This window comes from Bombus fervidus, chromosome 11 (assembly GCF_041682495.2).
Source record: "Bombus fervidus isolate BK054 chromosome 11, iyBomFerv1, whole genome shotgun sequence".
Taxonomy (NCBI): domain Eukaryota; kingdom Metazoa; phylum Arthropoda; class Insecta; order Hymenoptera; family Apidae; genus Bombus; species Bombus fervidus.
Window position 1 is genome coordinate 1,738,464 of NC_091527.1, and position 14,926 is coordinate 1,753,389.

General features: G+C 36.7%; 1 protein-coding gene and 1 long non-coding RNA gene across 3 annotated transcripts in view; both read right to left on the reverse strand.

Moving 5' to 3' along the window:
• Positions 1 to 14,926, reverse strand: part of LOC139992527 (pikachurin) — a 254,987-nt gene that overhangs the window by 233,993 nt on the left and 6,068 nt on the right. The window lies entirely within an intron of this gene.
• Positions 12,161 to 13,109, reverse strand: LOC139992582 (uncharacterized). Its single transcript, XR_011801152.1, has 3 exons — positions 12,948 to 13,109; positions 12,426 to 12,557; positions 12,161 to 12,347 (listed from the first exon to the last, which is right to left on the reverse strand). It is a non-coding gene; the product is annotated as an uncharacterized lncRNA (long non-coding RNA).

Below are 14,926 nucleotides of genomic sequence, written 5' to 3' on the forward strand. Positions count from 1 at the left end.
ATTCTGTAGTTGGAAAAGAGCGAAAAGTATTTCTTCGATACTTAAATGTTAATAACGCCGCCAACGAGGTTCAGGGTAAAAAGTCACTGATATTTGTAGGTTACAATTAAATTTTCTGCCGGAGATTTTGGCAAGTTTTGTAGTAACGAGGGTGAGTAAAGATTCTATAGACTCGTATGTATCTAACTGGTAATGTAAATACAAGTTTCTCACTGATCCACTTAGATAGTTTTCAGTTAAACAGCTGTCCGAGGGTGTAAGTGCGGATGTTTCGAATTGGTAATTGATCCGACACTTTTAATGAAGAGCTACGGAAGGTGAAGCGAAAGTTCTGAAAAATATTCCTTCATCCCTGTCCGTTTGCATCTTAATGTGTCTTTCGGTCCCATTTGACATCTGATACAATGGTAAAAAATCTATGAAATAGAGAGATAAATCATTAATTTTGGAAATTCTTTTATTAGGGTTTTGCATTCATCGCAAGGAATAAAAAAAAGCGCGTTAAAAAGCTGCAGAAAAATTGTTCTACGAATGGCCGAATAATGTGGTCTTTTATAGGAAAAGTATGTAAAATTGATACAAGGGACGGACGAGGATTAAAAGAAAGAAGCACACTTTCGAATCAATTTTCAAATTGCTATAAATTTATAGTATTCTAACACATACCGCTTTCTCGCTGGTCTCTTCGATTATTAATCGTGTTGTAAATTGACTCTAGAAATCACCGTTTATTACCTGATATATACATAGTCGTTTAAAAAATGGCATTCTATACGCAATCAATCTCATAAAATGGATACTTGAAATGTTACAAACGGTCGATATACTTCAACTTGTTTTAAGAGGCTAATAAAGAACCGAATAGCTGTATTCAGTGTGGAAAAAAGAATCACCCTTGGGAAACGTTATTTACGCGCAATAAAAGAGCGATCGTTATTGTATGGAGCAATGCAATCGACAAGTTTTAGAACCGCGCGTAAAACACATGTGAAGTGATCGAATTGATATGTTTATTTCTTAGTTTTATTAAGAATGTTTATATATGTATCCGGACTGTTTTATACGAATGTTTCTATAATATATATAATACATCAATTTAAGTACAAAATAGTTCAAAATAAATTCCTTCGTCCTGTTGCTGAAGAAAATGAAGACCCTATAATGGTAACCTGTCATAACTATGATCATATACTAACCAGTATTAATCTTACGACTTTAGAGTACAAGAGAAAGGTATTTGATATTTCGTTTGTACGTAAAGCGTTATATGACCCAATAACCTATTCTGACATTATAGAGAAATTTAAAGTTAATGTTTCATCCAAAAACTTACGTCATTCTTAACTATTGCGAGTTGACTATCATCGTACGGTTAAAATATCATTGTACGATTATTTCAGCCGCTTCAGCCATATGATATCAAGTACTTGCCAATAGTGTACATCCACTGATTCTTTCGTGCAACCATCTCGCTTACTTAAACACACCAACAATCTATTATACCGCATCAAGTCCTTTTAGCCAAAACTAGTGTTATTTATTAAATTCCTAATAATTATAATTATCAATTGATTTCTCGCTTACTTGCCTCTCTTTGTATCTTTCCTCTTTCGTATTGCAAATTATAGATTTCCCCGTGAATATAATAAATAAGTAAATAAATAAATAATAACCTTAAAAGAGGAGTAAATAAGAAACTCTTTCTGTAATAACACTTAGGAAAGAATCGATTGTAACAATCGGAATGAAAAAGGATTTGCAATAATACCACGTCTACAGTAATTAATTAGCCCTGTCGCTCGACTGAGCCGTATTATCCGCCCAGCAAGGGGTGACTTTTTTCCAGCTCGCACTCTCTAACGCGTCCATCATCTTCTTTTTCAATTAATACCAACATCGAGAAGGTCCATCATCATACAAGCTGAGAGCCGGATCGCTAGTTTTCTTATCGTTCCCAGGAGCATCCTGTTCTCGATTCTCGTTCGACTCTCGAATTTTAAGGCCTTTCATAGGCCATATAAATCCCTCATGTTCTCGAATGCACACTGGAAACCGTCAACCCCTATCTATATAAAACAGTTTTCGTGAACATGCCACGAAGAAGATAGAGTTGAACGCCTGGACCACTTAATTCTCTCCCTTTCACGAGGAAATTTTCAACCCTCTTCTATGCTCGTTCTACGTTCTAGGTTCTACGTTTTAAGTTCTACGTTCGAAGAAACAAACCCCTCGAATTGCGTTGAGGAGTAAATCTTCGAGGAATCGATTTTTGCTCGTGAAATTTACGTGTGTTGAAAGAAATTAATTCAAAGAAATTCAATTGAGCCAGATCTCTGAAATTTTGTTTTAAATCGTGAAGGCATTTGCATTTAAAGAAATTGAAGTGAACCTTGACTCGAAAGTGGAATAATACTGAGAAAGATATAATGTGACTAAAAGAGTCATAAATGTTTGGAAATTTGTCTCTGATCATAATAGTAATCATATTTAAAGAAACTGGAATTACAATCATACTTCCTAAGTGAAATACTTAGAAAGAATGGTCACTTTTGTCCCGATTGTACATGTAAATCTCTGGTATGCCCGAAAGTACACTGGAAGCTATCGATCGCATCTACACAGAACGGTTTTCGTGAACATACCACAAAGAAGATTCAGTCGAAAGCCTGGACTATTTAATTTTCTCTTTTTCACGGGAAAATTTCCATCCAACTATCCTTCTCCATCCTCCTACGCTCGTCCACGTTTCAGAAGTTCTATGTTCGAAGAAATGAAACTCTCGAATCGCGTTAATTAGCCGGCAAAGCAATATACCAATGAAATACAGAGAAATTCGAGCAAAAGATGAACGATGAAAAAAGACAAGTTACTCGATAGATCGTGAATTTTTCATTTATTTCTTGTTGCATCCTCCTTTCTTTTTTCTTCTTCTTCTTCTTTTGTTTTTCTTGTTTGATTTTGTTTCATTAAAAGTTCGTGTTTCTATTTAAGAACAATCGCAGAAAGCCCGAATCGATCTGTCGTTTAATTCCTGTTCGCTTTGCATCGCGAATGGATCTCAAACATCGTTTCGAATTCATTCGTTAATTGATTCTTCGACGAAGGCGCAGCGTATCATGTTCGAACCGTCGGTAATGAATTTCCGCCTCTACCACGTAGGTACTGTATTACACGCGAACATCATTCTGTACAGTTGAAGATAATTTAATAATCATCACAGTCCGCTTCGTGGAACGTTCTACGGCTCTTTTAATAGGCAACGTAGCCTTGTTTTGATTAAAACTTGCTTCGAATTATTTGCACAATGTAAATTATTATGCTCCCACGGTAAAGTTTGATGAATTTCGACAATGCAACCGGATTTCCGTATTTAACGACTGTTTTTAACTCTGTTAATTCCAAATTTCCTGACTTATAGATAATGTATCTAATGTTTTATGCCTTACACGAGATTTAATTTTACCGAGGCTGCAGTGAAATTTTAGCGAAATACGTTCCATCGAAATCTATTTGCGAAAGTTGTTAGAATATCGTAAGGTTTATTATGCACGCCTATTTCTCTTTGTGTCGCTAATTAAAATTAGTATGTGAAGATGATGTGATTCTGTTTCATGCGTTTACTCCTCGTAAAAATTTTTATATGCAAAAGTTATAATATATTCCCATTAAATGCTTTGACATGGAGTAGCAAGTGATGGAAATAGTGTTTACAAGAGAATACAGCAGATAACAGTCTTATAAATAATCAAAAAAATAAAGTCTGAGACTTTTGTAAGTGTAATTGGCACTTGAAGATTACAAATAACTATATATAAATATATATAAATTATAAATAATACGATTATATGTAATAAAATATATAAATTATATAAATATAATAATTTATGTAAATTGCAAATTATTAACTGAATAAAATTTATAAATTATAAATTATACCACATATTGACCCCTAATATCTACAATAATCTACAGATTAGCAAGCAATTATTCAATTAAAGCTCTGAAATCTGTACCAAAAGTATGTGTTACGCGTTTCAACGGCAAACTGCAAACTACCCCTTTAATCCTCTTTCAATATATTTACATCAGACTCGTATATCACCGTACAACTGCTCGAAAACGATAACTCCAACCAAAACACCCCGTAATATCTAATTTCATAACTTACAAAGTGATAATTACGCAGAAACTGACACAGTCGTTGCACAGTGCCGCATGCAGTAAACAAAAATCGAAATAATCATCGCTCCATTTTCATCTTATTACTCAATGACACCATTATTCTGTAAATAGGTAATATAATTGTAAACAATAATTCGCCAAACATCTGATAAACAGACTTTTACTCCTATCATGTCGGATTCCCCGATATTAAGTTTCAGGGAAACTGCACACTGTATACATTTCTTGATCTTTATTCCGAATCGGTATTCAAATGTCACATCGTGGAACGTGAGAACGCGCGAACGTGCCTGCGAACGTGCCTGCGAACGTGCGAACGTGGACCGCGAACGTGCGAACCTGGTCTGCGATCGTGCGAACGTAGCCCGCGAATTTTTATTTTTATTCCGTACCCTTGTTACAATGCCGCATCATGCGTCGTGTCAGGAGCAACTTTACAACGTCAACGACGAAATATCCAACTAAAATATCAAACTCCTACGGTCGCAGGTTCATTACTTTCTCGAGAAAACGACGGTTCTTTATCCACGAGACGCATCGGGTTTCTATTAGTTTCGACCGATCGAGTTAGCAAAGTTGGCGCACAAAACTCGTAGTCGTTTCTTCTGCGACGCGAATGAGAAACGAAGTTGGCCTATCGATTGGCGGGTTCTCGTCATTAGTTTCTTTCGTTGATCGATGGATCCTGCGAAGAAGAAGAGAGAAAACCTCTGCCACCGCGAACGTTTCGCGAGCGGTACGGTTTCTTGTCTTCGAATTATATTTTTCCCTTGTCAACCATAGTAACTAATGGACAGGAAAACGAGCCAGCAGAAGAAACGCAATGGCAATTTCATGACACGATTTATATTTTACCAACACAACTACGGTTTCCTCGACTATTAATCGTTCGATTGAAACGATAGCAGGAAGAACGAAATGAAATTCAATATCACGTATGAAATTTCCATGGTTATCAAACAACAAAACGGTATTAACATTGAACCAGTTATTCTAACTTATTTGATAGTTCGAATGGTAATGCGGGTATATCAAATAACAATAAGGAATTTTCCTAGCATCAAACTATACTTCTCAAGAGTAAATCTGAGCTAAATGCCGTATTGTTCCTCGTAATTCTATTGGTAGAACGTACTTTCCCAGAAACTCATTGGAACAAATTTCAGAAATAGAGATTCATTCCATAGACGTAATCAAATGTTCTTTAATAAAGCCTTTATTATTTCTAAATGTTCTAGAAATAATTCCTTTATTATGGATAAACTCTTACATAAACACACCTGTAATAACAAGTATGTAACTGAATAATATGTATTACAAGAAATAACACGAGGTATCTGTGATCGAGGAATATTATCCGAAATAATAAATGAAAGGAACAACGATTCTCTCCAACATCGCAAATACTTTGCTTTCTTTATCATCTTTCCGATATACGACAAACCTTGGCGTTATGAAAAATTGAATCGAAAGAAATACGTTTGTACAAAACATAGGAAATATACATTATGCAAAAGGAATACATATGAATTCCGTATACGATGAACAACGTTTATGCTTAACCGATATCGATACATCGAAACGTCGGATTTATACAGCTGTTCGTTCCGACAGGGACGCTAATATTGGCCGACGAGAAATCTGACTGGTTCTCTTCCCTGCGACACAACGGGTGTAATATTCTATTCCAAAGTCGAAACACCATATTCCCACGAATCCGTATCGACGTTCGACGATACGCATCAACGTCTTACCACTCGAGAATCGATATTACGCCCGAAAAAGGAGCTCAATGGAATAACCTACATACGAGGGCGTTGCACCCTCGTGCATCGAATACCGAACCGCAATTAAAAAAATACAACAAAACTACCACGACGAAGTCTGCTTGTATTTTGTTTCTCTATGCTTTTTTCTTCTATTCTCTATCCTATTTTTTCTACTTTTTTTCATTTAGTTCTATAAAAATGGAAACGAAAACTGTCCGTCATATTCGTTACATATCCAGGCAATTATTCAAACAGTACGCTTTTTCTGGAAGTGGAACAGTGTCACGCGCAATTAGCAAACAAATTGAACGGGGATCATTCTTGACACACGAAATCATGGCTGGAATATTAAGATGAAGCTTTTATCGATCCCGTGGGAAAAATGGCAAGCCAATATTTCGGATTTTGTAAAATTGCATTTGTCATGTGTGAAACGTAAAACTGACATTATATTCGTTATAAAAAAAGGTGGATGAGGTTGTAGTTTAAGCCATAGTGCATTTTGGAAATCATAATCGGACCTATTTAACCTAAAATCAAATCTCTAGCGTTTTGATATGACAAATGGTTACCCGACGAATCGTGGATATATCGCACGCTGATCTTTGTAAATCCACGAAGATGAAAATTTTCTTCAAATCAACGCAAAAGTCCAAACTTTCGCTCCCGGTAGCCACGAAACAAGCTAGCAGCCGCGAAGAAGGCAAGAGTTAACGATTCACGATTCGATCCATCTTCCAGGCCCCGTTGGAATTCCTTTCTAACAAAATTGAATGCAACTCAAGCCAAGAATTAATACTAAGCTGGACGATTGATTAAGCGTTCTCTCGACTGACTGGCGTAACGTCGAAATTTAATTGGAAATACTGTTGATGCGGCGTGCAGTTGTCTATTTAATTACACGTCACGACACGGTGTTCGCATTAAACATCGACGATATTGCCCTCTTTTCAAGCGGACGCGTGGCAACCATCGGCAGAATAAGGAAACGCCGGCTGTTCGCGAAATACGTCGGACCATTTATTATCTGAAAACATCGCCGTGTCGCTGAGTCCTGTTCGTTTATTTACTTATTTGGTCTCATTTTCTCCGGTCAGCCGGTCAGAAAGTAACTGTCACCGCGGCGAAAATGAAACGACGAGAGAAGAAAGAAAGTGAGCTGAAGCGAAAAGAAGTCCGAATAACTCTGCCCACCTTCCTTTCCATCGAAGGATGAGGTTTATTACCGTGAAAACGGAATAAAGGGCAATGTCGCAAAAAGCAGGAAACGCAACGAGGATCGTCACTTTACTCTTCCACTTGGAATAAGAAGACATCTTTAAGAAGAATAGCGTCACTTTGCAACATTCGTTTAGAGGAAACGTATCAGTGACGACGATTGAAACAGAATGTTGCAAGGGAAAGCACAATTATAAAGAGGAATTAAATCTTGGGAAGATTGATTTCTATTTGTGAAATTAAATGGGTTTGGAGAAGTTGGAATTAATATGACTACTACAATGTTTAAGAAAAATCTCTGTTGATGAAAGAAATCAGGTCTTTAGAATTTTGTTCTGAATTAGAAACCTATTTATGCTTTAAGAAATTGAAGCGAAGCAAAATAGAACATTTAAGAAAGTTACGAATAAATAATAGTCATAAGTGATCGAAAACCTATCTATTACGTATGTTAACTTATTTATATTTAAAAAAATTAAAGATAATCTTTTTTCCAAAATGAAATATTTAAAAAAATAAGAAAAACACCTGAATGAAAGAGGATCAAATTCTCTGAAAATGTATCCAAAATAATACAAATCTATTTATACAATATATGTATATATCAAGAAAATTTTAATTGATCTTACATCCAAATCTTTAATATGCCTATGATCAATAATTTATGTATAAATAAACACATTTAAAAAGACAGATTTTACACATTTATATCTCCAGAGTGAAAAAATGTGTATTGTGCACATCCGTAAACTAACGCGTCTGTTATCCAAAAAAAGTCCTTAATGGTAAACATAAAAAATATCTTTCGAAGCGGATTTCGATGGATGAAAAATTCAAGAATATTAATGGACCGACAATGTTTCGATATATTTTTCGAAAGGTGTAGAGAAAACAGACGTGAATACCTCGTTGCACGTTCCATGCGGAACTCCGTCGTGCGGTATGACTGGGAGTGTTACATTTTTTACGACAGCTGTGCTTGCAATTCGTTGGTTATTTCAAAGTAAAACGATCACAGCACACGTTCACGCTGTTGCTGCAGACGAGAGTGGCAAAAATAACAAACGACCCTCCTCGCGAACTTATACCATGATAGTGACCGTAGAGAAAGGAAATTACGAACATCAATTTTTTAACTAGTATTTATTTTTCATTCGTTGACTTGATGCACAAAATCAATTGTAAAAGTGGAGAGAAACTCTCTACCAGTCATTTTCGTTAACACTCGACCAACAAACTCGGCTACTCCTTTGTTCGAACAAAACGATTTAAAACTTTTCATTTGCGCGCTCGTTTCGTATTTTCCTTTGAAATAACTCGCAAAATAAAATAAAAAAAAAAGATATATATAGTAAAATAAATGCAAAAAAGAAACGAGGGTGCGGAGTGGAAGAAATAACGCCAGTGATAACATATTTTTGCCGGGGGAAAAGGAGTAGAAGAGAAAAAAGGAGAGAATGAAATATAATTGTGAAATGTCACTCTAAGTTCCTTCTATTCTCACGAATCTCGTGACCTTTCCCTTTCACGGTTGGCGCTCGACTGACCTCTCAAATGCCAACACTCGTTCGCTTCACGAGAGCGCGCACAGCATTTTTCCACTTTGCGATTAAACAGATCCTCGGACGTAATTAAATGCTAACTATGGCTCTCCGGTAGACTAGGGCCACTCTAAAACTAAATGTTTTCGCAAAATAGCGTACTCGAGATTCCTTTCTTCTATCCTACTCGTTACGCCGGAATAAAAGACAATATCTCGAGATATTTACCCAGATATTTTACTCGTATTTTATAATATATTCACACAGAAAGCTGTCTCGAGATAATGATTCGTAATCAACTTTATTTATGACTGAACGGACGTCTCATATTGGTACTTTAAGAATTATTAACTACATATTTCGCAGAACATACACTGGTATATAATATAATAAATGAATTTTGTAACTTTTTACGAATTAATCTTACATTCTGAGTATTACTTCGCATTAAAAATACCAAAGAATCTCTTTGGTTCTATTAGATAATTAATTTGCTGCTATTTCAACCCCTTTGATATCGAGAATCTTTTGATACAATTGATCGACGATACCAGCGCTCTTTTGAAACGAAGGTTTATAAAATCGAGGACTTAAAAAAGCGCTGTAAATCTACTTATATATGTAATAGTATTCTTCCCCCGTTCCATTTTACATGGAGAGAACAAAACAATTTGTGTGTACATTTTCAATGGCGTCAAAGCAGTATTTGCAGAATATAAATAGTTAAACACAGGAAAAGGTTTTAAATCCCTTAAAATTCTAATTTTCATTTCATCAAATTAAAGTTTCACAAAAATTTCAATCTCTTTTATAAACATAGCTAAAGAAATGGAATCCGCACAGGAACTTGTTTCGCGCTCTAAATATTATAACTACAATACTTCATTTTGGATATTTTATTATGTATACATCCTGTACATTTTTACATCTTTAAATTTCTCATTATTGCGTAAACACTCGCAGTTTGCCCATGAATAAACGAATAACACGCCGCACTCGAATAAGAAGTAAACAACAGCGCAAACTGCACGCTATGAAACCAAAAATACCAGCTACAGCGTCGATTTTCTTTTTTCCTGTTTGGGTGCGAAAACCTGTGTCCCGTTTCCATTTAATATTGCAGACAACGAACAACGACATGGATCGCTTCCGGGCAAGGCAAAGGACGGTTCGACGGTGCGCAATCAATTTTGCGACGATCGAGCCGATGGTGAACGATGCCTGTTGTCGTCGAACTAATCCGCGGGGCGTTTACCCTCAGAACCTGAATAATTCGCGTTTCAAAAATATCGTTGGAAACCGCAGCCGAACGATTACGAGCCTCGATAAAAAGCACGACTTCGTCGAGCATGATAATACAGCTGGGTTGAACGCGACTATCGCGTAATAACTGTGAAATTATTCAAATTCTCGGTCTCTGCTGAAGCTGAAATTCGTCACCCGTTATACCTATGCGAGGACCAGCCGCTTTAATCCTTGATAAATACCTTCAATGAAAGTGTGTTTCATTGCATGGTTAATTCCGATACGTGCACCGCGTTCCGTCACGATTTGCAGAACGATTTCGGGAACGTCTGAACGATTAAGAGCTAAGCAATCAACCAAATGGAGATATTATAACTTAAAGTGTATTTTGTTTTTGGCTATATTCGGGATATGACTAACGATGTAATGTTTTCTTTAACGCTATTCACTGGGGTGGTATTTGAAATTTATTGCACTTCGGAAATTTATTACTATACTATGGATGTTTATACATTAATGGGAATTTAAAGATGCAAAAATGCAAAAATTTATATGCAAAAGTGTATAAAATATTCAGAACGTGGTATTCGTTATGATATACATACGTACGTATAATGGACGAGGCGAAACTCTATATAGAATAATCTACTTCTTCGTGTTAAACACTAGATAGATACTAACGTGATTTAAATTGTGGTTTGAGAGGATTAAACAGTTTGAGTATTGAACACGTAGAATATACAAGGACCAAACGTAAATATAACAAAATTTGATAGTAATAGTAACATAAGATGTACGTTTATAAGTTTGAGGCTTAATAAATGTAAATGGTAGTACTTTATGTAATGATTAAATTAGAATAAAGACTAACTCTAATATCTGCATCTAAGTCTGCTTAATATTACCTGTTTATTTATGATCTATAATTGCAGTGGTTGAGTGAAAGACGGAATTTATACAATTATATATAACTATCGAAACAGCCGATATTCTGCGAACACCAAACACAAAAGTTATAACATAGTCAAATCGTCTGGTGAAATAACGAAATCATCGCTTTCGCGCGATAAAGTAAATTCTGGCTTCTAGTCATTGACGAAAATAGATAACGGTATTGATCACAGACATCTAGATTATACGTGAATCAGCCAATCAAAAGGTATACATGCTATCTGTGCGTACACTGTATACAGTTTGCGAAACGTCAATGTATTGTATATGAGCAGCGCAAACTGTGTGTACCATTGCCTTAAGTTTGACCTACGTACCTATTTGACTCTATGCAGTCAGTAGCAATGCACGGTAATGTTGAAGTTGACCTATGCTCACGCATCGAATTGTTCACGTGACTATAGCATGAGCAAACGTTACCGTACACCTGTAAATACCGTCCAAGTATCATGTTCTACTTTAACGCGGTGCAAACTGTTGTTTGATACAATAGACAGTCCTTAGTAAGATTAATAGGTATTTCTATGTTACGATCCATAGGTGCCACAATGTATCCACGCTGCGGAGCCATTAATCAACGTTGAGTCGTAAATAGACCCAAACGAACCGAGATGATGTGTTAAATAATTGAATAGAGGCATTAATCTCGTATGCTGTTCTATCCTCCAAACCGGTAGTGGTTTATAGTAAATAATTGAAATAGATTAACCCTTGCTGTCCTGCACAAATATTTTCCTCCGAGGCAAACATTTCCTGCTACCTGTCTTGTAAATCTCTTTATGTACTTGGACTTGACGTTCGACGTTTGAGATATATCTACGATTATGCTGATTACTTTAAGATTATTCCGATAGTAGATTGCTCCAGGATCTCAGTACTTGCTCGAATATTTAAACCTGGAACTTTTAGTTTATTTGTTCCAATATCGATTATTCTACTTGATGTTCGTGTATTCTTATGGTTAAATATTTACATAAATAGTGATATACCAGAGCACTTGGATGTTCAAACACTTATTTTTATTTCCGAGTGAACGCTACAATCACTACTAGTGCGAATAAAGATGATGGAATTGTTGCTATGAATTGATGATCTCAAATCTCAGAAATAGCAATAGCATCAAGTCCATGTCGTAATCAATTATTCTTAACGGCCTTCCCATGGGGTACCTACATACATAAATATCGTAAGTGATGAACTACTTTTATATTTGAAATTCAGATCGGATCGAAGAAACGCAATATTCACCGGCGAAAAACTAGGAACATAATGATTTGTAGTTTCAGACTGCATTCCCAACAAGCATGTTAAGGTCAAATGAGTTCTCGGCTATAAGCTCGTGATGCGCCTCACAACGAACGCGAAACAGTGCCATCGGCGGAACGCAATTTAAATTTTCTTAGAACAGCCTATTCCATTATTCACTCGTCCCGTTCATAACCTGAAACGTGCATAAAGAATCGATGCAGCCGCAAACATGAACATTACCAAACATAGCTTTCGTAAGAGAAATAACGACCATCTCTCTTCGTTCTTTCTAAATCCAGTTCCTTTATTTGGTCATCAGTCGTGATGATGCGAGTGCAGTGGGGAATTTGAAGATGCAAAAATTTCGACTCTTTTTTCGGCAAACTTGCTGTCCATCACATTTCTATAACGAATTTTATTGCACGTCAAACGAAACGAAGAATAGACAACAATAAGTACAATTACAAAGCTGACACGTAACATCATCGGGAGGAATCAATTTAATTTTTCTCAAGGCAGATTTTCTCGGTAACACGATTAATAAATATCGCGTGTCATATTTCACTTCTCTTTACATTTTTATCGTTTTTAAATATTCGTACACTTCCATCGAAAAATATGGAAAATATGGATAATATAGACAGATATTCGATAGAATCGGGGCAAGTAAAATTGACGGCGATATTCGCGATTCTACGCGATTAACTCGTGCCATCATTTACAACTACACTTGCTAAAATAAAATCGGAAAATATACAACTGCGAATCGTAAAAATTACAATGGACAACCGACCTTTTACTGAAGCCTGATTGATGGAGATTAAAAATGGATTATACGCGTGTTCACTTTCTATTTTATACGTCAAAGCACAATGTCTCATTTGTAACATTTTATAATAATGCCTACATGTATGCAATTTCACAGATCGAATATCAAGAAGATATTATATATCGAATAATTTATTCCGAATAGATCTTTCACAGTCCAAAGCCAGAAGTTAGAAGTCCAAACACCATATTCCAGGTTTCAATCACCAACATCCAGCTACTAACAATAGCTGTGTAGCGGCACTAGGCCGCAAAAAACAACTCTCTTTACAACGGTTTCGTAGGTACATAGTATAACATCGCGGAAAGAATGTTTATGAAAAACCGACGAAACATAAACAAAGCCGCGATAAAGCGTAAATGCTGACAGGCCTAATGGGCCATCGATATCCATTTAGTCCTTCCGTTAAATACTCGGAAGAAAGCATATGTGACCATGATCGTGTCACGTAAAATCACAAGTCACAACTCAGATTATAAAAAAAACAAGAAGGTTGAGCTGTAACATAACTATTAACTTTCTTTTTTATTGCACTTTATTATGCACTTAATAATCACAATTGAGTATACATTGAGTTGGCACGTATAACTAACTATCAAAATGCCAAGATTTTTGGTGGGTCCTTAAGAATATTGAGGGTACGCGGCAAGGATGTGTAGACATCTGGTTGTCACCTTGTCCTCGGCGTACGGCCTGGTCTCTGATGTGGTTGACGTTACAATCGCGGACGCTTAACAAAGATTTGCGTAGTAGGATATCGAAAGATGACAAAAGGGAAGAAAGCAGATTAAGAGATGAATTGTCAGCAACAGTTGTTTGTAAGCAGTCGTCAGCACAAATCCCGAGTCGAGAGTTGTGAAGCAGCCGCTAATCGAATTAATAAACGAATTGTTAAGTAAAACGCCGAGTATTTCTTTGGCCACCCTACACATTCTATACCTCATCTGCAATTCAAAGATCATGTCCGGAAAAGCTAATTGTCAATTAATGATAAATTTTTGCGTACACCTGATCTGCTCCACAACTTTCCCTTCCTACTCCAAGTCTATAAATTCCGCACCTAGACAAATTCAAACTCGCTGCTACAATTTTCATAAAATCATCTGTAGAAGAATTAATTTTCGATCAATGTATGTTAAATTCTTCCTTGATCTATCTTTCCATGTTACAAATCTAAACGAACTCCACATCTAAACAAATCCAAACATGGTACTTCAGTTTCAACAACCATCAGTCTCAGCCCAATTACCCGCTTCCGTCAAGATCCGCCACGAAGAAGAGAACCAGCAGGTTTCCCTGCGCGTACATCCACCGAAATCGAACCTTACGGTATAAAATTTCCTGTAACCCAGCTCGCTCCACCTACGCCAGTACATTTTTATCGCGCATCTTCGATCCGGCCTCATAAGAGATTTTATCGGCAACGGCGATGGAACTCCTCTCGAGTGCATTTGCGAGCCGATGATTGCTTCTCGCTGCTATCATGTTCGACGAGAGAAACTGGCCCGCTCCCCGTTCCGACTCCTTCGTTGTCAAAGCTGGATGGGGGAGGAGGTAGAAAATAAGTAGAAAGGTAAAAAGAGTCGAGAGTACGAGGGGAATAAGATGGACGGCGTTGTCCTTTTGCTTCCCGCTGCGAGAAGGAAAACGAGAAAAGCAAGCAAAGTAAGGGAGCACGATAGAGAAACCCGAACAAACAAGAAGGCGGAACGAGCTGGAATTCGTTCGTTTCAAGGAAGGCACGTCTCGGCTTTCGTACTTGAAAATACATAATTCACCTTTGTTTACAGCTGGGACGAAATCGATCGATCGCTAATCCATTTTCTTCTTTCCCTGCCTATTGTTCCGCTCGACCAGAGAATTACGTCGCTCGAATGCACCAACTGTGTGAATTAACGCGCCCTTTCTCCTGTTGTTTTCAGCCGCCGATTTTGTTTCCCTAG